At 39.3% G+C, this 27,121-nt stretch overlaps 1 long non-coding RNA gene across 1 annotated transcript in view; it reads left to right on the forward strand.

Moving 5' to 3' along the window:
* LOC141369940 (uncharacterized) overlaps nucleotides 1-3,944 on the forward strand; it is a 96,098-nt gene extending 92,154 nt beyond the window's left edge. The window contains exon 5 of the long non-coding RNA XR_012373543.1: nucleotides 3,874-3,944. This is a non-coding gene — a long non-coding RNA (uncharacterized lncRNA). The remainder of the gene's footprint in view (nucleotides 1-3,873) is intronic.
* Nucleotides 3,945-27,121: the final 23,177 nt, after the last annotated feature.

The following is a 27,121-nucleotide window of genomic DNA, read 5'->3' on the forward strand; positions in this document are numbered from 1 at the left end:
AGGCAGGAAACCCTCCACTCTCCAAGTCTTAGTTACACCAGGAGACGAAGCCCAAGGGATGTGCAAGTGCTTTTGTCATCGTTTGTTCTTCTTCTGGTCTTTATGCCCATGACATCATTGATGTGGCAGTTGTGACAATGGCTCAGCTGTCCACTCAAACAGTTGATATGGTCATTCTCTTGAAGGTCAGTAATATCCCCTAACCACCAGATTCAATGCCCTGTTGTTGCTCTCCATCTTCCCAGAAGTCTCTCCTCCAGAGGAAGCAAACAGTCACCAGAGGGAGGAAACACGGGTTTGGGAATGGGTTTGGGAATGATGGGAAGTGAGAAGAGCCTTACACGTCTTAAGGCAGAAATTAGGGAAATCAGACCATGTCTCATGGTGGAGAAAGAAGATTGAGACAGGGACTCTTGATTTCAAATTAGACACCCAATTATAGGAATGTGAGTCCCAAAGCTTTGGGCTCGGGGATGGGATGGCTTAAACTTTCTATCTCACGCCAGGACGGATCTAAGACTAGAGCATTGCTGTCCAGAAGAAAAATACAATGCAGGCCTCAGATTTGAGCTACAGATGTAGTTTTCAATAATTTTCTAGTAGCCACATTTTAAAAAAGTATACAAAAATAAGTGAAATAGATTTTTGGTAATGTATTTTATTTAACCCAATATATATTAAATATTATTGTTTTAACATACAATCAGTAAAACATTATTAATCAGATTTTTACAGTCTTTTTCTCCTACTAAGTCTGTGAAATCTGGGTTTATTTTACATTTATAGCACATCTCAATTTGGGCTAGCCACATGTGGCTAGTGGCTACCCTGTTGGACAGCGCAGGTCTAGAGCCCAAGGGTCAAGACGCAGCTTGTGGGTGGGAATCCAGTAGCCTTTGCTAGGGGAGGAAGGACTTGGACTTCTGGGGACTGGAAGCAGGGAGCCTGCTCGCTGCCAGGTTAATTTCATAAAAGGCAAATCTTAGCATGTCCTTTGATATGCTCAAAAACATTTAACTGTCAAATAACAAAAACAACAACGTTTTACTCTTCCCTTATTGCATGTTTCAGTATCCGGATTCCTCAGTGTGATATTGGAGGTCCTTCTCTGTGTCTACTTGACCTGAACTGGTGGTGTTTCCTCCTTCCACTCTCCTTTCGTCTGCGATTGTACCATTTCTGTTTTTTAAAATACAGCAGAAGTCCTCTTTTGTAACATGTTTAGTTAACCAGTTTCTTGGAAAATGTCATTGAAAGAAGGACATTATAAAAATGTATAAACTTAGGGGTGCCTGGGTGGCTCAGTGTGTTAAGCATGGGACTCTTGATTTTGGCCCAGGTCTTGATCTCAGGGTTGTGAGATCGGCCCCCTATTGGGTTCTGAGTTGAGCGTGGAGCTTGCTTGGGATTCTCTCTCCCCCCTCCCTCTGCCTGCCCCCCGCAACTTGTGCACTCTCTCTCTTAAAAAAAAAGAAGTATACATATACCTTAAACATTTTTATACTTAGAAGATATACTGTACATTCATATGAGGAAGGGATAGGGCATTTCTTTTTTCTTTCTTTCTTTTTTTTTTGAGAAAGAAGGGGAGAGCTGGGTGTGTAGCCAAATGGGGCTCAATCTCACGACCCTGAGATCATGACCTGAGCTGAAATCAAGAGTCAGACGTTTAACCCACTGAGCCAGGCAGGCACCTCAGGAAAGGACATTTCTTCAAGTGTGAGTCATCTGACTGAACTTCTTTATAACATTTCTTGCGTAAACTAACTCATAATGCATAGTATATATTAAACCTATTTAAAAGACAATCTGATTATAGATCTTTGCAGATTTTTACTATTTTCTCCAAAATCTTTGTAGTTGTCTTGGTTATATCTAAATGGTTAGCAAAAGTTTTTAGCACCTTACCTTTAAGGAGTCCTTCCAAAGCAGTCAACTTCATTTGCATGGAAACAACAACTCTCTTTTCACATCGTATTGGTTTATGTACTATTTAATTAAATTATATGTTACAATGACAAATACATCTGGCCTAAATAGGTTTGGCAAGAAACACAGCTGGGTCGTGGTAGGCATACAACTCCTCTGGTGGAAGTAGATGTGAACAGATGTTTCAGGGTAGCCTACTGGCCCTGAGTATCCAGCATGTGTTACAGTAGGGCTTACAGAGGGAAGGGAGGATACTGGTTAATCGGGTGAGCTGGCTAACAGATTCTAGGGATTATTTTGTTAATTCTTGTTGGTCCGCCTTGCTTTTGCCCTGTATCTCCTCCTGGAATCCTCTTGTTTTCATCTCCAAACTCTTGCTGTAGAAAGCATTTGGTAGGTAGAATACTGGCTCCCAAAAGATATCCATAATCTAATCTCTGGAACCTGTCAATATGACAAATGGGATTTTGCAGATGTGATTAAGCTAACAATCTCAAGTTGGGGAGATTATCCTAGATTATCTGGGTGGACCCAGTGTAATCACATGGGTCCTCAAAAGCAGAGAACCTTTCCTGCTTGTGGTCAGAGGGACATGTCTTCTATGGAAAACGTAGATGAAGGGGCTCTGGAATCTTGGTAGCTTCTAGAAGTGAAAAAGGCAAGGGAATGGATTTTCCCCTACAGCCTCCAGAAAGGAAGGTAGTCTGGCTGACACCCTGATTTTAGCCCGGGGAGACCCATGTTGGACTTCTAATTTACAGAACCGTGAGATAATACATTTATGTTGTATTAAAGCCACGAAGTGAGTGGTGGTTAGTAGAAATAGGAAGTTAATGCAAAATCTATTCAGTTGACCAGGCTCATCTCAAAATCTTCTCTGAAGATTTTCTTGATACCTGTGATCTGGTAGGAACTTTTCCTCTTTTAGACTTTATGTCCTTTTTATTATACTGACCTTAATTTTCCTCCTACTGTAGTCATAAATACTGACTGTAGGCTCTTGATCAGCAGGGACTGTACTTATTTTTGCACCATGTATTTGGGTAGTCTCTAGGTTTTGTCCTTGGGTTCATACAGGCCTGTGCTGTGCAATAATGCAACCACCAGCCAAGTGTGGCTATATATGTAAATTAATTAAAATGAAATAAAGTTAAAAATTCAGTTTTTTCACCGCCTTAGCCACATTTCAGAAGCTCAATAGCCGCATAGAGTTAACGGCTACTGTATGGAGCAACACGGATCTAAAACATTCCCACTACATCAGAAAGTTTTATTGGATAGCTCTGTTCTAGACTGTTAGTTTTGGTTATACTTGAACAATAATTTCTTGACTCTTGTAAGAGGTGTTTTGACTGAGATGTATTTGAGGGTGATGGTTATGCTTTCTTTTCGAGAAGGAGGCTTTTGATATACACATTTCATCTGTATCAATCAGGGTCCTGGTGGGAAAGCCATGGCATTCCTGGAAAGGAAGAGTCTTCAAGGATAGCAAAGTGTGGATAAGAGTTTAGAGAACTAATAGAAAGTGTTGAGGCAGCCAGAGTTTAACAAAGTGGGAAGCTCTTACCATTTTGGGCTGACGGGTTGTTGGAGTCATGGGAAGTGTTACTCAACAGAGCTGCCGTCCTGAAGACAGGCAGCTTCTAGCAGAAATGTGACCAAAGCAGAGAGGATCAGGGAAGGGATTCTTCAACCTCTCTCTTCTCCTGACTGCCAATCTCCAGCTGAACCCAACCTGGAGCCAGCCAGGAAGAAGCCTGGGAGAGACAGTCTGCAGGGTGAGCCTCCTGTGTACAGAGCAGAGAGAAGGGAAGAGAATGAATTGGGGGCAGAGGAACAAATAGAAAATAATAAGCACCGTGGTTAAGGGCATTACGCTGCATTCCTCAATTTAGAGATATTTATTTTAGAGGTAAGCGATTAAAAAAATATTTCCTTTTCTAGAGTGATAGCTACATTTCAGCATCACAAATAAGAATAATGGCCTTTCGCTGTGACATTCTGGAAGATCAGAGTAAACTCTACAGTCTAGGTGAGGTCATTGGTATGCCTATCTGAGCTTCTCTTTCCCTGGCCTATACCTCTTATTTATATTTTACTTTTGTCCTATTTTATTTTTAACTTATATTTTTCCAATTTTACCACAAGCATTTCTTTGTGTTTACATTGTGAAATGAGGCAAGAATAAACCAAATAGATAAATGCCTATTTTTTTTTAAATCCATAGAATCTCCTAGCATTGTGTTCTTTCCCACAGTTGGCTTGTTTAGTTAAGTGCAGACAAATTCAGTCAGGCAGGTAAATAATTTAATATGGTAATTTCTATTTCTACCCATCGCTAATACTGATTATTCTGTTTAATATCTATTTCTTCTACCTGAAATGTCTGGATAACTTCTAACTTTCTACATCCTCAGAGGGCATCATGAAGGGAACTTAAAACTGAAACTCTGATAATGCAAGTGAAGTTTGAACTATATGAGTCACAAACTCAAAAAAGGAGTTCTTCCATCATGTCCTGACTGTTTTGGTGAGATTCGGGGACTTTTATGAGAGAATTTTACAGAACTAGGCAAGATGAAATAATACCTGCCTAAAATGAATACACGGCTGGAGATTAACAGTGTCATAATTTCACCTCTTTTCACATTCATTTTTTTTCCCCACAATGAACTGCTCTGCTGAAGTCACAGATTCTTAGATACAAGGATGAGAAAGGAAAGTTGAAAAGAATTCAGGCTTGTAGAAATCCTCTTTGGTTTCTTTGTTCAAGTGTTTAGCATGCCTCAGAGATATTTTGCTATTTTAAAAACTGCGAACACAGGACAGTCTAGGAGTAACATAGATATCCATTCACTACCTCCCATCTCTTCACTCCTAAGTTTTCTACAGATTCATTAAATTCTGCTTTCCCATTTTTTCAATGTCCAGAAACAATGAAAATTATCAAATTCAGAAACTTAGCAAAAATTATGAAAATCTCCCTTTAGTCATATTTCTTTTTGGCAACATATTCTCAGTTCCCCTTTCCCATCTTTCTAATTGGTCATATATTATAAATAGGTTAGCATTTTGGATATTTACATTTTATTCCATCTGGCCATAATTCTTTTTCTTTTTAATTGGGGGCAAATTATATTTGATATATTCATGGCAAGGCACATCCTATAATAACATAGGTCTGTCTTTTGAGAGATCACTGATAGAGTATTATGAATTATAATTCAGACTTGTGAGATGGAATCTTCATAACAACTTGAATCTAGACTTAAGATAAATATATATTTTTAAAAAATTACAAAAATATTTTTCTTTGAAGTTAAGCAGGGTTGCATTTCCTAAAATGGACTAGATGAATAGAATAGTTTTCTAGATTACAAAGTTACTTTTGTTCACAAATATGAAATATTTTATGTATAACCTCATTTATAATACTACTTGATGCATTTCATGTAATATTTCTTTACTAATAATTACAAATGAAATGATTAAATTAACTTTTACATGTTTTCACTTTTGCTCTAAATGGAATTTCCAGCTATTAAATTCTAAGGAAGAGAGTATTTCTTTGTTTTAGTCTGTTTATAGGAAGCCTTAAAAAACTGAGGACAGAGAAAATCATCAACATTAGAGTACTGCGTGGTAAGTCCTCAAGTTTGCTGGGTAGTACTGGCCTCTACTCTGTCAAGCAGAAGGAGGAAACCGTGCTTGAAGCTCACTGACCTTTGTCCAATTAATGTTTTTTTGTGAACTAACATTAGTGGTGATACCTACTTCAAATGCCTTCCTCTATTATTAATCTTCACAGACTTGTATAAACTAAAGTTTCTCCCCCCAGACTGTGATGATTTCCAATGAATTACTAGCAGAAGATGTTGGATTTGGTTTCCTATGTACAACTATGTGAAATTGCTGATATTTGATGATTTATTTTAAATTACAAAAGTGGTTCAGACTACTATTATAGAGTATTTATTATAAAGACTAGGAAAAAATTCTGTAAATATAGGTCCCTGTCCCCGCAGGTTGATGCTACATTTGTAGGGTCTAAGAGAGCTATTAGGAGTTGAAGCTAGTTAAACAATCTTTTACACCAATGGAGATATCCCTCCTGGTTGACCTTGGTACATTAACCAAGACTTACTAGGTAACCACATGATCAACAAATCTGTATTTCTCTTCTGGTATGTAAGTATACTATGAAACACTTGGTCAGATATAATACTGAGACATAAAACTTTGTATCTGTGGTCTTCTCCTGTATGAGGAAAGCAGATGAAATTTGTTCTGTCTTGTTCTTGGTGAACTTAGGCATGCTCTTGTTCTACTCCATTCAAAGGATGATTGCCGCTGTGGCCTTCTTTTTTTAAAAAGGTTTTATTTATTTATTTATTTTAGAGAGGGGGGAAGGGACAGAGGGGGAGGGAGAGGGAGAGAGAATCTCAAGCAGACTCTGTGGTGAGTGTAGAGCCTAATGCGGGGCTCAGTGTCATGACCTGAGCTGAAACCAAGAGCCAGAAGCTTAACAAACTGAGCCGCCCAGGTAGGTGCCCCCAGGTGCAATCTTCTAACGCCTTCCTGGTTGTTAAGGGATTAAGTCCCAGCCCTAATATTTGACCAATTTATTCTCCCCTAAGACCACTTAGGCTGACTTTTGCTCTTTGGGGGTTTGTAAATTCAAAAACCTTTCCAAAATAATTACATAAGCCAAGGAAGATACAGTACTTTTAATCAAAAGGACACTTGCTACAGAGTTAAAGAATGCTCTATGAGGTGAACCAACAATGCCTCAGTAGATGCTCAGGCCTCTTGAGAACTCTGTCTTCCTTTCCTGTTGTACCAGAAAAGCAGGATGGGCATCCAGAGTGCAGTCAAGAGAAGGACACTAGGGATGGCACTGTGCTTTGTTGATGAAGTGTTTGCGGATCTGTACTCCCTAGAGCCAGAAAAGCAGGCAAATTTCTTTTATCTGAGTCAGTTTTATAGTTTCCTCACAACTGGAGGGGTGTCCTTTCACGTGGCTTGAAATACAATGGCTCCTCTGATTATTCAAAGTGAGGAGAAAGGAGAAAAATGCAGCTGTAGGCTGGCCTCAGACAGGGAAAGTGGACCCTACCCACTACCAATGCAACATTCATTGGAGTCATAATTTGGTGCAATAGTTAAGATTATCTACGAACAAAAGGTTTAAAGAATCAAGACATCCTTTTTCTTTATTATTATTTTTTTCCTGATATTTCTTCTTTACCCAACTATATTTTTGGATTGAGATCTATGTTTTTCCTGGTTCCGTGGACTCATTTATTAAGGAAAAGGGTAGAGAAGACATAGAAGCATTCAAAATGTCAATTTGTCACGTGCATGCATGTGTGCGTGCATGCGTGCGTGAATGTGTGTGTGTGTGTTTGTGTGTGATAAGTATGTATGTACTAGCATTTTAAACATTCCTTCTGAACTCTTTTGGAATTCATACTGGTTGCTGATGATCACACCTTTCTTTTCTAGTACTTTCAAACAAAAATATATGTTGTCATCCTTTGCGGGAGCTGGTTACTTTTACTGTTTCCCTTCCCTTTTTCATTTTAGCCAGTTCATGTGATGAAAAGTCTTTATTTTCTGTCTCCATTTCCTTACAGAAAGGTAGATGCCAATGTTTATAAACTTACAGGGTCTCGTGTAGCCTTGCTCAATACCTTTCTCCAAACAAGACACCTGTTGTCCTGACTATCCTTCATTAAAGAAGTTGAATTAGTGCCTTGCTGCCCTGCTGCCACCGGGCAAGGGTAATGAACCACCTTTATTTAGTGTGTTGAGTTCAGTGGGGTTCACCAGTATTCCCCAAATAGGATCATTTTGTCAGAAATGATCTGTTGACTGAATGGAAATGCAACTCTGTTTTCATAGCAGCCAAGGTTAGTTTTCTGAAAGTGATTTACTTTTATAAGAATCCTTGATTCATATTTCCTAATATACTAAGCTGGGTTTTTAAAATATTCGCCATCAAATTGACCCAAGTTCAAGATAATAATTTTTTATTTTTAATTCTATCCCCAAATAAATGTGTTTTTCCCTCCTTTTGTACATAAGAGTTGCATGAGGTGGAGGAAAGACCCCAAATCTTGACAAAAGAAGACCCTTCTACAAATAAGAGACACACAAAAAAAGCATTTTAAGCAACCAAACGAAAGATGCCATTGCACAACTGTGATTCTCCCAGGGAAACTTGTATTTGTTAGGTGCACTCTCTTGAAAATGACATTAAGGGAGGTTCACACATCTCTGGTAGTTCAAGCGGTCTTAGCTCTTGGCATGATTAGCAAAATGGGTTTTCCAACACATTTATTTTGGGGACTTTTTTCACCCATGAGTCTTTAATCTGATTGCCAGACCCTTCCCTAATTTCATTGTTCTGTGTTTTTTTCTCTTTTGAGGATGCTATTGTGTAAAATTTACGGGCACATTACTCAGCCTGGCAAGCGTGGGGGAAAATGACCATTTCTTGACATTCACTTTTTAAGGAGATTTGCTTGTTGCCGGGTTTGACTGCATTGGTATTCTCCCTATATGTTGCTACATAGTGTAACATCTAAGAAACACTTCATTCTAAAAGATGATATTTTATCCAAACACCTTCTTTGTGTAGCTATGTAAATAAAACTTTAGGGTCTATGCCATGATACGCTTTTGATGTAAGAGCAAATCTGCTTACCCTTGTCCTCCCTTATCATGTTAAATCCTTTTTTTTCTCCTTGGTAGTGACTTCCTCTACTGAGACTAAAAGAAAACTCTTCTGTATCTTCCTTCTGAATCCAGGTTCACTTGACTGAATATAGACAGAAGAAGACTCATGGGTTCGTGCTGTGTATGACTAAAAACAGTTTTCTCTCCCTAGTGTGGATCCCATGAATAAATCACTGTTCAGTGGCTCCCACCTTTCCCTCATACTCCCTCAGCCAAACTAGTCTGGTGTCCTATTTTTTGGCTCAAGGGACTGGCCATTTCTGCTCCTCTCCACGTTCACATGGCCACCTTCTTATCTTTCCATCCCCAAAACCTCTCATGAGCCTCCTTGTCCCCCACATGAAAGTAATCTCTTCCTTTTCAAATTCTTAAACACTTTGTCTATGCTTCTCTCTTATGCTTCTCAGCATCTTCTCTTTGTTCCTGTAGTTATTTTACTGCATGGTTTCTATATTAGAAGATAAGGTATTCAAACAGAAACCATGTTTGGTTCTCTTTGTATCTGCTCCAGTCTCTGGCACAGATCTGACATATGGTAAGTGCTCAGAAATACCGAATGCTGATGAAGAACTGAAAAAAAAAAGAGCAAGTCAGACCTTCCTTGGAAGATAGCATTAGGCTTGATTAATCATTAAGACATGGTTTAGGATCAGCTATCTTTATGAAGTCTTGTGAAGCAGGAATGAGCTTAAACCATAGGGGAGGGATTCTGGCTCAAGAAAATTCAAGGTATGGAAGCCCATCAGTCAAGATCCAGGAACCTTTCCTTCCTTAAAGTTTTTAAGGTAGGCTTTGGAGCTATAAATGTGGGTAGGTGGGACAGGAGTGGGGGAATTAGAAGAACTCTCTTCTGGATTTATGTTGTTTCTAGGAAAGCAATCCAAAGCAGGAATTTCCACAAATCAAAAATCATGGCCCATAACGTCCCAGAGGGCCCCCAAGAATGAATGGGAAGCTTGATTCTACTTTGGAGAAATAGCAGATGTGCTGTCTTAAACATGGAATAAAATGAATAATAAAAATTATCAATAATATCAGAATAGCAACCTGGTTGTAATATAATGCTTTTGGCCTCAACCCCTGAAACTTCTCAGAACATGCCTTGAAAAACCACCCATCCAAGAAAGTGTACTTTGCTGGGAGGATGCTCAATTTTGGATTAGGTATGTAAAATCTCTACCAGTACCAGTTCTTTATTTCCAGGAGTCTCCACCGCAGTCACATCTTCCATTAGGCACATTGATTTTTCTCTCAAATCTATCGTGTTGGTAGAATTGTTATTTTCCCCAACAAGAAGCCCAAATCCTGGTCTTCTCTGAGTCCTCCTCACACTTGTCTGCCAGCCAAACATTTCAGGTCCAGATCCTACTTCTTTACCACTTTCCTTGAGAATAGGAACTGGCTCCGACTTATCTTTGTATTTTCCAGGTGGCTAAGGCTGTCCCTGGCACAGAGAAAGTCTTGGACTCTGGCTCCATGAGGGTATAGACTCTGACTATGTCCCATTCACCTTTGTGATCCCAGCGCTCAATGTTGAGCATGTGTTGAATTATGAATGAATGAAAAGCAATGTATTTCCAGGAAGGAAGATACAGTCCATCCTGCTTCCAGTTCCTTTTGAAGTATAGTTGACACACAAAGTTACATTAGTTTCAGGTGTAGAACATAGTGATTCAATAACTCTACACCTTATGCTCTGCTCACCGTAAGTGTAGCTACCCTCTGTCACCATACAACGTTATGACAGTAACATTGACTATATTCTTATGCTGTACCTTTTGTCCCTGGGATTTATTCCATAACTTGTTTCCAGTTCCCTTTTAAAAAGAGACAGTAAGGAGTCAAATGGATGGTTAAAATGTTGACTCTTTTGTCTAGTTAGACCTTGGGCTTATCACTATTACCTGGATTTCAGTTTTTTGCTTTCATAAGAAGAGGAAGTTAAGTCTTAGATCTAATTGTGTGTGGGGTGGGGGTTGGGGAGGGAGAGAGAGGGAGGTGGGGGGAGAGAGAGAGAAAGAGTGGGGGAAGAGAGAGAGAGAGATTGATTTTCCTTGGGTAAAGAGAAATAATCTTTCTCACAATTAGTCTTCATTTATATAAATTACCACAGGGTGATACCAAGGCCAAGAAAAGTTGAAGTTTAGAGTTCAAAGAGGTCCTTTTATCTCCTGAAGCTTGAAGAAGGATTGATTTATGTTTGTAGCCTTGACTTGGCTCCACAATCTTGGGATCTAAAAATGATAAATCACATCAGCAACTAAACTCATCCTTTATAGTTTACAAAGTACCTTTGTTTGCCAGCCTCTTTCTTTCTGTCTCTTTGTCTTTCTTTCTTGTTTTGCTACAGATATTTTCCAGGCTCTTTCAAATCTTTAATCTTTTCAATGGAACCTTGTAAATACCATATGAGGTAGCCTGGGTAGAGATGGTTATTATAGTATTTAATTGCATTTTGGCTTTAGAAATATATAGTCTTTTAATTTAAAAAATATTTTGATTATGCAAACATTCTAACCAGCCTTGCTTTAGAATCTTAGTTTGCTTCTTACTAGCTGAATGACCTTTGGCAGGTCACTTGATCTCTCTGACACTTGCTCCTTCACCTGTAAAATGGGGTTAAGAGTGGTGACTACTACACAAGTTTGTTGTGAGCATTAAATAAGATAATGCTTATAGAGCACATGTTGCGCCTGAAACAGTAAACGCTAAAATGAAATAACAATTACTATTTGATGATTTTTTGACAAGGGGGGATGGAACCCCCATATTCTTTCCTAAAGTGTTTTAGGTGGCAGGCAACCTTGGCATCGTCAGTTTTTGATAATATCGGAAGTAAAACTCTCAGTTCTATGAATTTGGGGTTAATGTTGGTGTTGGGTTTGGGAGTTTTAACTCAGGCTCCTTGACTGCGATTCCTACTGGAATTTTTTTGTTCTTGCTTTACTTTTTTCTTGGAGTTGCTATTAAGCAGAAACTCAGAGCCAACCCACTTTAAAAGTTGGCTCTCTCATGACATTTTCAAGATTCACACAGGCTTTGTCTTTGGCCATTTTTATATCACTATCTGTACCTTGGGTCACTCCTGAAACAGGAAGTTCAAAAAGGTCCTTTTACTTTTTCTGTAGATCATGATCTCCTTGATGACACAGTGTTTCTGGACTGGCAGAGATCCGGACACTTGTCCGAAGTACAGTCTTGTTCCATTTACCTACGTATGATCCCTAAAGAGCACTGATTAAAAAGTTTAAAAAATGCTACTAGCGTTATATAGAGCAAAGACGGAAGTAGCAAAAGGTGTTGCCACTGCAGTCATTATTGGCTCAGGACAGGATGCTGCCCTTGCTACTCAGAATGTGGCCATTAGACCAACAGCACCTGGGAGCTTGCAAGAAATGCAGAGTCTCTACCTGACAACACACCTTCTGAATCAGAATGATCAGATTCTACATTTCAGTAAGTTTCTCAGGGAAATCTATGCCCAGGACAGTTTGGAAAATACTGCTTTACAAGACATGTCCTCAGTCCAACCCAGTGGCAAGCCATGCCCAAAGGATACAATGGCAGACTGGCTGTGCTCACCAGATTAATTCCCATACTGACTGTTATTAACTGAACTGGTTCTTGAGCTTGTTTCATTTTATTCTGTTTTGGTAACTGTTCCCTGTCTTCCCATTTATATCATTTTGGCAACGCACTCAAATTAAACTTTGAGGATGCTTGACTCCTCTGCTTTGCTCACCACTTAACAATAAGGATGGTTTTCCTGCAGATTGCTGGTCCTGAACCCCTCATGTCTATCTGTTTTCAGGGGCAGCTCTCATTAGGCAATCCCTCACTACTTCCCTGCTCAAGTCATAGTCAACAGGACCTTTCAGAAGGTATGTATTAAGAAGTGTGTGTGTGTGTGTGTGTAGTGCAGATGTAGCCAGATATACTGAGCCCTTTGGGGTGAGACAATTTATGAGTATAGTGATAACTATTTTAAGAGATGGTAGCTCTTCTGTGCTGACTAGACCTTCTTCTTAAACGTGGGTGCTATATTTGCCATACATAATTTTTATTAAATTGGACTTCTATGACTGATGCCCTTATACTGAATTTTTAACATTCAATTCTGTTTTTCTTAAGACAAATCAAGGCACCGGGGCAAAAATATGATCTTTAAAGATTTTTATCTTTTGGGGAGTGGGGAGCTTTTGAATTTCTTTTACATTGAAATTTTTTGCATGTACAGCAAAATACCAAAAGGAAATAAATTTAGTGCAAAGAAATGAGGAGCATAATGACCTTGGATGTTTTCATCATATTTTTTGAAATATTCTTCCTCCCTTTTGTAAAGTTTCAGAGTGAAATAACACCCTTGTCAAAATGTCTAAGCACTCCAATAATAGGTGATGGAGAAATGGTGACAGAAAACAGGGGCTTCTAGCTCATGAATATAGCATCCACGCAAAGCTTTCCACTGTTACCGGCTTCACAAGAGTAAATACTTTAGAACCACAGTCTTGATGAAAGTACAAATGACTGTCAATAATGTCCACTTTCTCTGAGAGAGTCTTTCAACTTTAGTATTATTAAAAATGAAATTTCTCCTATTTTTAACTTTCTCTTTGGTTAGCAAGGTTGTTGTTTGAACACTGGCAGGAAAAAAAAAACCCTGGTAATGCCTGTTTTATGTTAACATGTGCTAATGAGCTAAGAAATATTTTCTTCCCTCTAGTTTGGAAACCTTGATATATAAGGAGAAAAGAAGTTTGTATTAATGATGGTTCATATGTCTCTCATTTAATTAGAACCCGGGTATGTCATGTAATCTAGCACTCCGATCAAGACTTAACTGCTTTTTGTCCTTTTCCCCCAGTGCAAGGATATGTGATTATATTAGGATTAAATAAGATAATGGTAGAAAAAGACTTGCAAACTGTACATTGCCGTGTAATGTTATTCTGTCCTACAAAATTGAGTGTATAATCTAATGAAGAAATTTAAACAAATGCCCTATTAGCTGATAATGGCTTAATATATAAACTAGGTAAAAGTTGCCTTGTGACTGACATTGTCAATCTGTTGTGCTAAAGAAGTGTGTAATGTGGAGCCAGATCTTCAGGATTCTGTTTGGAAGAAGCCATTTCGTACTTTTGTTTAAACCTTGATACATTTGACTTCTATAGTTTTCTCGTGTATAAAAGTAAGTTACAGTTTAGAACTGTGCTGTCCAGTCTTGCCACTTCTAGCCACGATGGCTATTGAGGATTTGAAGTATGGCCAGTACCAATTGAGATGGGCATTTAGTGAAAAATGCACACTGGATTTCAAAAGCTTAGTAAAAAGAGAGAGACAGAGAGAAAGAGAGAGAGAAGGAGAGAGAATGCAAAATATTTCACTAGTAGTTTTTTATGTTGATTAATGTTGAAATGATATTTCAGATATATCTAGTTCCTTAATCCATTCAGGCTATTATAACAAAATACAATAAACCAGGTAGCTTGTAAACAACAAAAATTTCTTTCTCCCAGTTCTGGAGGTTGGAAAGTCCAGGATCAAAGCACCAGCAGATTAGATGTCTGGTGAGGGCCTATTTCCTGGTTTGTAGATGACTGTCTCTTCACTATAACCTCACATGGCAGAAGGGTCAAGGGAGCTCTCTGGAGTCTCTTATATAAAGGCACTAATTCCATCCATGAGGGGCTCTGCCCTCATGCCAAATTACCTCCCAAATGCTCCCTTCCAAATACCAACACACTGAGGATTAGGTTTTGATATATGCATTTTGAGGAGGCATGTTCAGTCTATAGAATTGGGTTAGATGAAAAATGTTATTAAAATCCATTTTATTTTTTACTTTTAAAAATATGGCTACTAGAAAACTTAAAATTACATATATATCAGCAAAGCAGAGAGGACAAAATTTGTGAGGAAGTGAAGGAATCTATTGGTCAAAGATCATTTTGCAGTTCTGACTCGGGCCAGCAAGATTATACCGACTGTGTACCCTAAGAGAAAGTAAGAAGATATAAGTCATAGCAACAACATGGCAGAACATTTCTGGTGGAAACAGAGTCCTTGAAAAGGAAGTAAGTTGTCCCTTCCACAAATACAGAGTTGAAAATCTCCTCAGTCGGAGAAGACACAGGCAACAAATGGAAGGATCCTACAAGGATTTGTGATGCTGAGTTGCTCTGAAGGCTTTAAACATACCCAACTCAGCAGCGCATCTTAGGAGGTTCTGTCTCTCAGTAAGAGACTCAGAGTGAGCTGGGGGACTTGCACAGAACTCGAAGAAGCAGGGGTGGAGTGCCTGCCTGAGTTTCCTTTGCATGCCTCGTTCTCTGTGAGCTTACTAGGACAGCCTCTTTCTTTTCTCACACTCAAAGCTTTTTATTTTCTGTTCTCTAGTTTCCAGACTCCACATTTCCTCCACTTTTGGAAATGGGTAAATTTTCCTACCTCCCTTCTCGAATTCTGTGTTTTTCAGGGTTAGTGACTGTGCGTCTACAGTCATACCTGTGTGCTCTTTCTGTCCCTTAGCATATTCACCTCAGCTGGACGACATGAATACTACCTCTTAAGAGAAACTTTTCTTGACTACCTCCTCTGCTACCCCCGATCTAAAGTGAGTCCTCAGTACAATCTCATTTCACCTTTTCCTTTTATCATAGCTCTTATTACAATATTCATGTGATTAATTGTAATGTCACTTTTCCCACTGAACTGTAACTGTAAGATGGCATCTGGCTTTTTTTGTTCTCTGTGGTGGTCCCAGTGCCCAGTACATATTAGGCACTAAATAAATATTTGTTGAATGAATGGATGGATGGATGGATGGATGGATGAGTGAATGGATGTGTGGATGGATGAGTGGATGGGTAGATGGATAGATGGACAGATGGATGGGTGGATTTATCATGAGGAACTCTCTTAATGTCATTTTTCTTATCATGACATTAATTCCATGTTGGTAATCTTTTTTCTCCCCTTTTCTATTTGGGGATCATTTTTGTGAAAAAATGCAAGGCACAGCACAGGCTGAGTGATTTTGCCATTTCTAGGTCATCAGTTAGTTGACACCCATGGGCCTGTCCCTTCCTTGTTGTAAGTCTTTTTGCTTGGAACACACCTTAAGAACCATGTTTGTTACCTAGAATGATTCACTCCCACCTTCCTCCTAAAGTCTCATCTTGTTCAAGATGTCAGTGTTTTGTGTTTTTTTGTTTTTTGTTTTGTACTGATCTAGTCTTTGTTTTCATTATGGTTTATATTATCTGTCTTCTATCTTTTATCCTTTCCTTCTTATATGGAAATTATTATGTTTATTTAAAAAATAATTTTAAATGCCCCATTTGTCTTCTGAAAGGAGTTTAGAGTCCTTTAGAACTAAGAGTCTAAATTCCTTTTAGTTCTTGGCAATGGGAATACACTTTATGGTTTGGTTTTTAAATGTCTAAGACCAATGTCAAATTATACAATATTGTTCCTGACTTTCTTTTTCATCAAAGATGATTTCATAGTGTATTGGCTTTCCATTGCTGCTGTAACAAGTTACCCCAAACTTGGTGACTTAAAACAACATCCATTTATTTTCTTACAATTCTAGAAGTCAGAGGTCTGCAAATTACATTTAGAGGCCATCTGATGTACCAGGATGACCTCTCTATTTTAAGATCCTGAACTTAATCATATGTGCAAAGTCTCTCTTTTGCCATATAAGATAACATTCACAGGTTCCAGGGATTAAGACCTAGCTATCTTTGGGGACCATTATTCAACCTACCACAATGAGAAAAACAGAAGACCAAATTTTAACTTTATATGATACAAGTTTATATAGGCAAGAGATTAATTACATAACATGGGTAAATAAACCAAAATTAAGTGGTGTATATATTTCAGAGTACTAATGGTGGCTTTCTGTGGTTTGTGGGTGATTTTTACTCACTTCTTAGTTTTTGCTTATCTATATTTAAACATTTTTACAATTAATATGTATTTTATTTATAATAAGAAAAACACAAATAATATTTACTTTTCAAAGTGGAGTCAGAATCAAAAATTTACTTTCTCCTTAATTAAAATATGACCTGGCACTCAGAATAAACTTATGTTGAGGAGGAGATAAAGGGTATTTATGGGGTACCTCTTTTTGATTTTAAATATAATTATACTGCTTATCTAAAACAGTTGATTTCTTTCTTCTGTCTTTAATTAGAAAAAAAACATTTTGGAGGAGAGAATTATCTCTAATATTTTTATTATTATAAAAAATAAAATTATAATTTTATTTTTTCATATTTTCTAAGAGGATAATTTCAAATTCAGCAAATATATTTTTTTCTTTCCAGTATTCATAACTTTTTTTCCTTTTTCCTTACTTATTGAATTGGCAAGGAATTCTAAAATAATTCTGAATGCTAGTGGTAAAACTAGGAAGACATTTTACTCTTCTACTTAATGAGGATGTTTCTATTATTTCCTCATAATTTCCGAAGCTGTGTATATTAGTAAGATAAATGTTATTCATGTTAAGAAAGAATTTTTTTTTAATTTATGAAGAATCTTTTATCTGGAGTAGGTACTAAATTTTATTAAGACTTTTTACCATCTATGAAGCTGACATTATGGTTTTCTTATTATTTTTTTCTTTCTTGACCTATTGATGGAATAAAAAATTTATTCCTTAGTATATTTAGGTTAAATATTACTTCAAAAAGAATTAATTGTTCTTTTTATATGTTAGTGTATTTGGTTTGTAAATAAGATATTTAGAATTTTTGTATCTTTGTTCATAAATAATTTTTTCATAGGCTTTTTTTGGGTGTGTGATTACTTTATTAAGGTTTATTTATTTTATTCTCAAACCTTGGAATAAAGAGAATTAATCTGTTTTTTGAAGGTCTGAAAGAATTTGTCCATCATACCATATGTACCCAACATTTTTAGGGAGGGTAATTTTTGGAGAGTATTTTTTTATTTATGTCATGGTTTTTTATCCATTTGAATCTTTTATATCTTCTTGGATCAATTCAAATAATTTACCTTTCCTTAAAATTGTTCCATTTCTCTCACAATTTCAATCTTGTAGTATCAAGAGAAAATTTTTCATTGCAAATGTCTCTCTCCCATTTCTCTCATTTCATAGGGGCAGGACTGCTTCATCCCTTTGGGCTCCTTTGTACTTACTGGTCTTGGAGTGAGCAAAATCCCTGCCACTTTTAGCCACTGCTCTTAAATGGGCCTATTGCATTTTTTTAGTGAATACCTGCTGGCCCCTTTAGGGTGCTTCTGTTCTCAGATCCATCCTGTATATCCTACTATTTTTTCTTGCACAGATGCTAGTGATATGCAGGTCTTGACTCTTGCAGATTTGTCCCACCCAGTTGGATTTAGGGGATCTTAAAGACACCTGTCACCTAGTTTTGTTGTAAATTTTGTCTATGGATTTTGGTTTTACGGTCTAGTTACTCTGTTTTTATGTGGATATTTAGGAATATCCAAAAATGATCCTGCCACTGTCGTCTCCGTCTTCCCAGAATTCTCCTTTTCTTTCTTAATTATATGTTAGAAGCTTTTTTGCGTAATTGCGATGTTGGAAAGACCAATTCTCAGGTTTAGTTACCAGTTCTGTGTCCTCGCTATTTAATACTTTTTTCTTTTACCTTTTTATGCTCTTTGAAGTTTATTCATTTCTTTTTTTATTTTTTAAAAGTTAGACTACTGTTCTTTTTCCAGATCTTAAGTAAGAGTAGTTCATTTTTTCCCGTCTTCCCTATTACATATTGAAATATTTAAGGCAATGCTCTCTTTTTTAGAAAATTGTTTGGGAATTTTATATAAATTTTTATTTATAGTTTTCTCATCTTTAAAAAGTTATCTGCAATTATGATTCATATTTCTTATTTAGCAATTACTTAATGAAGTTATTTTTAATCTTCTGGGGCTGGGCTTTTCTTAAACTTTTGTTATTAATTTAGAATTTTGTTAAATTATATTCAAAGGTATAGCTTGTGAAACTTTGGTTTTGGAACTTTGAAATTTTCTCTCTATCCTAATATATCACAAATTATTGTAAATAGTCTATAGGTCTTAGAAAATAAATTATATTTTCTGTTTGTACAATATTAAGTTGTATAATTTATAAAATTGTATATTAAATCAATTTTAATAGATTAATCAGCATCTTTATTTCCTTGCTTACTCTTCATTTTATTTTTTTAATTCCTTTTATCTTTTATTTCTTTTTATCTGTCAAAGACAGTTTTAGGATTTCTAAAATATAATCATATTTCCATCATTTTTCTCTTTGTATTTCTAACAATTTTTTCTTTAAATGTGTCAATACAATATTATTTGACATATACACGTTCATGACAATTATATTTTCATGGTAAGTTAAACCCTTTTCCAATATAAAATGATGGTCTCCCTTGAATTTGTCTGGTATTCAGTGTTATCTGATATTGATTGATATTGTAGTCAGGCTGTATTTTTGTGTGCCTTTACATAATATTCTTTATATTTCTGTGTTGGTTTATTTTAAGATGTATTTGGTAAATAGCAAATATTAGGTTTTGTTATTTGACCCAGTCTGAGAATCTTTGAATAAGGGTTGTAACCCATTTACATGTTTTTGTTAAAACAAATATATTTTACATATATTTTTTGTTATTTTGTTTCATGAACTTTTTTTTTTCTACTTTCTTCTTACATTTTAGAGGGTCATTCTCCAAATATGGTATATAGTTTCTTTTAACTTGTCCATATTTGGGGAAGTATATATTTTATTTGAAATTCTACAAATCATTACTTTCGATTTTTTCTGGCTTGTTTTTGAGTAAATCTACAGATAAGAAGGAAGGACTCAGAACATTTTGTAAGGTACTGCAATTTCATTGGCATTGTTGCCAAGTGCTTTACTTTAGTCATGTCTTTTAAAGTTCATCACAACCCTGTTGCAAGAGATACTTTTTGCTCATTTCACAGATGAAATAACTGAGGCTCAGTAAAGTTAGATAATTTGCTTCTCTGATTGAATGACTTGAAAGTGATCCCATCCAACTCTGATTGGCTTCAGAGCCCTTGACCTTGGGCTATAGGATGGTGAGACTGAGATTTGAGTCTTGGGAGATTGTTATTTTTGGAAGACACCACCCCCTAGTTCGCTGCCTCAGTTATGGTATAGGAGGAACTTTCTGTTCTCCTGGGAGGGCGTGTGTGTGTGTGTGTGTGTGTGTGTGTGTGGAGGAGGGATGGTAACAAGAGTCTTCCTACTTCCTAGTGTCTGAGTCTCACTGAATTTGTTACAAGGAATATAAGTTGTTGCTGCTTTTAGAAAACTGGGACTTTCCCATCCTGGTGAGAACTGGAAGGAGCGCTTCATTCCTGTCTTTACCATTTTTTAGATTACTGACATTGGTTTCAAGTCCTTGCCTCTTTGGAATAATTTTCTTATTTGTCTCATACTCAAATGTATTCCTGACTACTGTTCCCCTCACAGTGCAAATATGTGGAAAGATATTTCTTCGAGAGCCTTTACGGCGACTCCTAGTGGGGAGTGGGAGGGGGAAAACCATTTGTAGTATGCACCAGCGTTCTCCGCCTCTAGTAGGAAGGGAAATGGGACCGTGACAAAACCCTTCTCTTCTGGCTCTACAGTGAGCAGGTAGACTTCTGTGGCCCAGCCCCCAGAAATTTCCCTCCTGTCATTCAGTTCCTCCTCCGGCCAACAAACTGATGTTAACCCAGCCTGGCAACTCCCCTCTCTTTGCTGCTATTCCTGTTCGTTCGCCTGATGGTTTGCTAGTAAGTAATTCTAATGAGTCCAACAGGGATCTCATGACCCTTCGGTAAACATGACCCCAAGCGTGAGCGTTATACCTCAGTCTCTCTCTTTTTCCACTATAGGTCATTACCTTTGTGATGAGCCGATGGGCAGGTGTGCTACTCCAAGAAGAACGTGGGCGTCCTGCTCTTCAGTTCCTCCTTCAAAAAGGGCCTTCTGGAACTGACCTTTGAGTTCAGATCAGATCTGAAGAATGAATTGAGGTAAAATGGCTGGGGAGTGGGGTGGGCAGCACAGAGAGGCAGATGGGAACGGGGACAAGTGTGTTGGGCCAGGCAACTTCTGCCCCTCAGGACTGTGGGAACTCCTGATGAGTATGAGACACTCAGGGGGTAGGACTCCACCCAGGTGTTTATAGCAACTTGCGCTCCTGTGGGTTTGTATATCCAGAGGAAATCATGACTGGCCTGAAATTTTATCTCTAGAATGTTTGAAATGAAAAGGCCCTCTTTTGGAAGGGATCCTTCCTTCACTGTTTCAATCACTCATTTATTCATTCATCAGAAAACCTCATGAAGTGTCTGTCTTGTACCCTTCTGAGTCGTGCTTGGCCCTGGTGGGAGGTCGGGCTCTGCTCAGTTTCCCACTCCATGCTTGTGTGTTTGGCGCACCAGGTGGACCCTTAGTCCAGAGGTGTCACAGCAAAGTCTCAGAGGTAGGCCTGGCTTCCAGTTCAAGGGCATGAGACTTCACTGTGTGGTCATTTGCTCTGCAGACATGCCCTTATTTGCATGGCAGGGGAGGCTTGTTGATTAGAAGCAAGAATTTTCAATTCCTTTTACCAGTGATTTTGTGGTGAAAACAGTCACTGGGTCAGTCCCAAAGGAGTAGGCTGCCCAGGGTTGGTCATGCCTTGGCATAACGGGGTGGATTTCTATTCTCAGCCCTGGAGGAGGGTGAGTCTGAAGGGTTGCTTCTTTAGCAGGGCTCACAAGCCACACAGCTCAGTTCCCCTACCTGTGTTCTCTCTGTCTCTATCCTGGTGGAATATGCTGTTCATGAAAGAATGTCCAGAACTTCAGGACCTGGCATTGCGCAAGGTACTTAACCATTCTAGGCCTCTGCTCCCTTATTGGCAAGGGGGGAAATATTGTTGCTACTTCATGGGTCTTAAATGAGTTAAGAAACATAAAAGGCTTAGCTCGGAGGCTGGCATATAGATATTCCTCAAACTGAAGATAGGACATTAGTGAGTGGGGCTAATTGCCTGGGGGAACATATTTAAAAATGCAGGTTCCCAGGCCCACTCTTAGCTACACTAACGGTTAGCAAGGATCAGGGTCTTACGATGTCCCAGGAAGGCATCATTCTAAATTCTTTTCCGGAGTTACCTCATTTCCTCATCACAGTGACCCTACCGGGTAGGTCCTATTATGATGTGCATTTTTACACGCCAGGGAGCTGAGGCCGAAATAGATGAGGCAAAGTGCCGGAGTTCACATAGCTAGTAAGTGTGTAGAATCAGGATTTGAAACCAGTTAGTCTGACTTCAGGGCCTGTGTGCTGACGCCTGGCTCCATGCTACTTGTACTGTCACTGGGGCTGGGGAATCTACATTTGTCACCACACCCTATTTGATTAGGAAACATACAGTCTATGGATCATGCTTTGAGAAACGCTGTGAAGGCTGCTACTTCTATCTCCCTCCACCTCTGCCTCTAGCATCCCCCAAGGCTCATGGACCCACCTCCGGCTATTGCCTCTCACAGCGGGGGATTAGCAGTTGCCCCTGCAAGTGTTTGACAATAGTTCATACAAAGGCTTCTGGGAGTGTGAGTTGAGAATTCTGTCCAGGGCCAGAAACTGCAGATGTCTTTTCTTTCTACATTTTTTTCTGTTTGCACTCCTTTATATGCTCTAGCCTTCAGGGTTCCCGGCTTATCACTTCCTGTCTTGCTGTTTCCCTTTGGAGTAGAGCTCCTTCCTGTTTATCTATCCTATTTACTTGGTACACCTGAGGGAGAAGTGCAGGAGGGGGGTGTGGAAGGATCCCTGTTGGAATTTCTTCCTATGGTGAGGATTGTCACCAAAATGTTATTTGTGGGTTCATTTTCCTTGGAACACTTGGAACATTCCATTTCCTTTGAACACTGGGATTCCCTTTTCTCTTGGGACTTGGTATACTTTCCCCTGGGAGGGAATGGACGAGGGTTTCAGGGGTCCTGCCCAGTCCCTCAGGAAACTGAATTTAGATAGTATAGTTGAGAGAGGTTGATACAACTGCTCAGTCTGATCACATTTGTTTCTCATTTAAAATCTATTGATCTCGGGGTCGTGAGTTCAAGCCCCACATTGGGTGTTGAGCTTACTTAAAAAAAAAAAAAATCCATCGATGGCTTCCAATTACCTGGGGCAGAGTCCAAAAGTCCTTACATGGCCTCCAGAGTCTGACAGGAATTGGCCCTACCTACCTCTCCAGACTGTATTGGTCCATTCTCTGCTTATTCCAAGGCTTCTGGTCACACTGACTTTCTGGTCCTTGGATGTGCTCGGGCTCTTTACCCATGGCCCTGAGTACTGTTTCTTCAGCTTGTATGCCCCTCCCGCCATGACTAACTTTCCCCTACTTTAGGTTGGAGTGCAAGTGTCACTCAGGACAGCCTTTCCTAACCCTCCTGTCATGGCAACCCATATTTTGGCCACTTAGGGCTTATCCCACGGTCGCTTGGATAATTATTTGTTTCACATCTGACTTCCCCATTAGATGCTTTCCAGGCTGGCATGGCCCAGGTTTGCCTCACAGAATTCTGTGTCCCTAGTGTTCAGCATGGTGCCGCACACACAGTGGGTGTTCAAAGAGTATTTGCTGAATGAATGAGTTGCGGGGATGCCAGGGGCCTGGCGCCTCTTCAGAGATCTGAGAAAGACCGAGGAAGCAGCTGGGAGGCCCGTGGTATTGGGGTGCTGCTAGGAGGCTTGCTTCCAGGGATCTTCCAAGAGTTCCTCAAAAACTGCCGAGCAAGGGGTGCCTGGGCGGCTCGGTCAGTTAAGCATCTGCTTTCGGCTCGGGTCATGATCCCAGGGTCCTGGGATGGAGCCCCACATCAGGCTCTCTTCTTAGTGGGAGGCCTGCTTCTCCCTCTCCCACTCCCCCTGCTTGTGTTCCTTCTCTCACTGTGTCTCTCTCTGTCAAATAAATAAATAAATAATCTTAAAAACAAAACAAAACAAAACAAAACTGCTGAGCAAAACCATAGCAGCCAGGGTAGGGGAAAACCTGGGAGCGAGGAAACCAGGCCCTTTCCAAGAATGTGTTTTGGTAAGTTGGTTTCAGAATAACAAAGGTTATCCCAAGAAAGAAACGTTTCTCGGTAGAAGCCCTGGGTACTTCTTAGACAACAATGGTCAGAAATGGAAGGAAAATGAGAGACGTCAGATTTCCACTGAGCCCCAGAGTCCGAGAGAGAGGGAGAGCAGCTGATGCCAGGGCATACAGCTAGCACTGGGCCACAACCAGATCTCCTGGCTTCCAGAGCAGTTCTTATTTTATTACAACATACTGCACTTTGATTTGGGGCCACTGTTGTCGGTGAAAAGAAATCATTAGAAAATGAATGTTTCCTGAAATATCACCTGCAATTTATTGCACTCAGAATTTCACACTGATAAATAACCTCTCTCTCATTAACATGCAGGCTCCCTACAATTAGCACTCTCATTTGCACTATGTAAACAGCTTCTAACTGTGCCTTTTACCTCTTTGTTCAAACAAAGATTTCTGTTAGCAAAGAAACAAGAAGGAAATTAGTAGCAGGTGAGAGCTTATTTTTAATTATATTGAGATTGACTGTTGTTCTCCAAATCTTCTCTAATTCCCCCAAGATATTTATTTGCAGACCAGAGTTTTCAATCTATTAAAACAGCAGTCATTTCTGATCTTTATTTACTAAATGAAAACACAAATGGCAGCAGTGGATTCCTGGCTTGGTGCCAAGGTGAGGCAGAGAAGGGGGGTGGTGCCACATCAAGCTTCGATCTGAGAAGTCTCGCAATCAAAGTGAAGTAGTAAATATAGAAGACGTTGAAGAGCACCAGTTTTGGCACGGGGTGGGCTGAGAGTTCCAAAGTGAAGCCCTTCTCGGCAATAACTCTAAACTTCTACCACCTGAACTCAAGTTTGGGTTCTTTAGCCAAAGGATTTTAGTTTGTGTCCAGGAATGAGAAACTTTATGTCTGCCATTGATGAAGGGATTGGCTTGGAGCATCTTATGGTCAGAACTTTTCAAAGATTATCTATTGCAACTTCTCACTAAGAGCAAGAAACATCTTTGGATGTTTCTTGGAAACATCTAAAACCTGATGTTGTAGGAGCTCCTCATTTTACTTGTTAGTGTACTCCATCCTGAAATTTGTCTTCCCCTGAATCGACATCTTGTGTCTGGCAACTTTCCTTTGGGAAATCCACTTTCCCCAAATCCACTTTGGGGAGTCCACACTGAAAGAAACTCCTCCCTCTTTTCCATGACAATCTTATGTCACTATATCCCCATTTTAAGAGAGGGCCATGCCCCCTGAGCCTGTTTCAGGCTGCATGTGCTGAGTTCCTTTATTTTTAAAGGGACATGGTTCCTAGGCCCCTTACACTCTGGTTGGTTTCCTTTGGACGTACTATAGGTGGTGAAGGCCTCCTACAGTGTGCTGTTGAAGGATGAATACAATGCTCCAAGCATTATCTGAATTCAGGGCAAAGTCAAGGTTAAACTAAACACCCTGACCCTCGAAGGCCATCCTCCCAGTTGAGGACCTCACCCTGCCCACTGGGGGCTCTTAAGTTTTCATCTGTTGGAGGAGCACATTAGGATCCTCTAGACTTTTTTCTTTTTTCTTTTTTTTTAAACATTTTATTGACTTATTTATTTGAGAGAGAGAGAGAGCACATGTGAGCACAGAGGGAGAGGCAGATGCCCCGCTGAGCAGAGAGCGGGACATGGGACTTGATCCCAGGACACTGAGATCATGACCTGAGCTGAAGGCAGATGCTTAACCATCTGAGCCACCCAGGCACCCCAACTTTTTTCTTTTTTTTTAAGATTTTATTTATTTGTCACAGAGAGCACAAACAGGGGGAGCGGCGGGCAGAGGGAGAAGTAGGCTCCCCGCTGAGCAGGGGGCCCAATGTGGGACTTGATCCCAGAACTCTGGGATCATGACCTGAGCTGAAGGCAGACAGTTAACTGACTGAGCCACCCAGGCGTCCCCTCTAGAATTCTTTTTAAAACCTAGTGACCTTTTCCTAGGAGCAAGAGAGCCCTCTTAGATGAAGGGCCAGTTATCACATTTGAATATATTTTATTTAGCGTTTCTGAGCTATTTCCAATAGTTGTTAATTTGCATCGTATAAAACGTTTCATTTTACGAAGAACTTTCTTTCACAGTAACCCCAAGAGACAGGCAAAGGCAAGGAAGTCACGTCCATTTCACAGATGAGGAAACTAGAGGTAAGGGCATGTGGAATGCCACACAGAGTTGGGGTTTGAACTTCGGTTCTCGGACTTGGTTCACATCTTGTTTTCCCTACTCCATAGCTGGCTCTCCTTAGCAGATAATTGGGTTAAGAGGGAGCAACTGAGCTTCTGGACAAATGACCAAGGCTTGGATTCCTCCACTCTGCCAAGTAGAGTAGTTCTTTGGGGCCCTTCGTCCTCTGTCACTTGTCCCAAGAGGCAGGTTGATGGGAGCCCTGTCATTGGTATGAAGCTGTAAAATGCAAGATTCACCCACATTTACAAGCTGAATAGAGAAAGCGACTTTCTGAAAGTTGAGGGAAAGCTTGAATTGGAATTTATATTGTAATAATTTGTAATTTATGCTCCCACTAATTCTAGGTGACTTAATTCAAAGTTACATTTAAAAAAGATACTAAAAAGGACCAATAATACAAAGGGAAACAATTATACCTAGAAATTTAAGCCAGGAAGAGTTGCTATCAGCTTTCAGTTTCCTGGTACCCAAGGCAAGAACAGAAACATAATGGCTTACCTAGCTCTTCTTTTCTTGTAAAAGGAAGCAAACAGAGAAGTGACACCTACACCAACTGGAATCTCTCACTTTCATTGTTATATAAACAATTCTGAACAGCGTAATGATCCATCACTTTCATCATCATTTACAAACTGTTGGAGATTCCATTCAGGAGATCTGGGGTGTGCTTTGAGAATCCACACTTTGAAACTGCTCCAGATGCTTCTGGTGATCAAGCAAATTAGGAAAGGAATACCTGGAGATGCCTGTTAGAAATGCAGATTTCTGGCTCTGCCCCAGATCCTTACCTCGCTCTTTGGGCTTTTGATCAGAGCGGTAGCTTGTTAGCTAATAACTGGGGCACTCTCATGAGGTCAGGGAGGCAGGCGATTTTCTCTGTAGGAACAAGGAAGCAGCAGCAATGTTTTCTTCCAAGAGCTAGGGATTTGGATCTGTAATCTCACCAAGACAGAGGATCAGTCCTCCTTTTCATGAACTGGTTAGGATTACCTACAAGCCTGGCCCGGACTTCTCATTTAGGTAGCAGTTCTGGTTCTGATCAGTTGCTCAAGGCATTTGCAGCCCAAGGGTTTGACACCACAAGGCCAAAGAGAAGCACTTTTATCTAGGAAGATTTTGGAGGAGGGTCTT

Source organism: Callorhinus ursinus, unplaced genomic scaffold, assembly GCF_003265705.2.
Source record: "Callorhinus ursinus isolate GAN/ISIS: 27379988/994484 unplaced genomic scaffold, GSC_fseal_2.0 scaffold24, whole genome shotgun sequence".
In the NCBI taxonomy this organism is placed as follows: domain Eukaryota; kingdom Metazoa; phylum Chordata; class Mammalia; order Carnivora; family Otariidae; genus Callorhinus; species Callorhinus ursinus.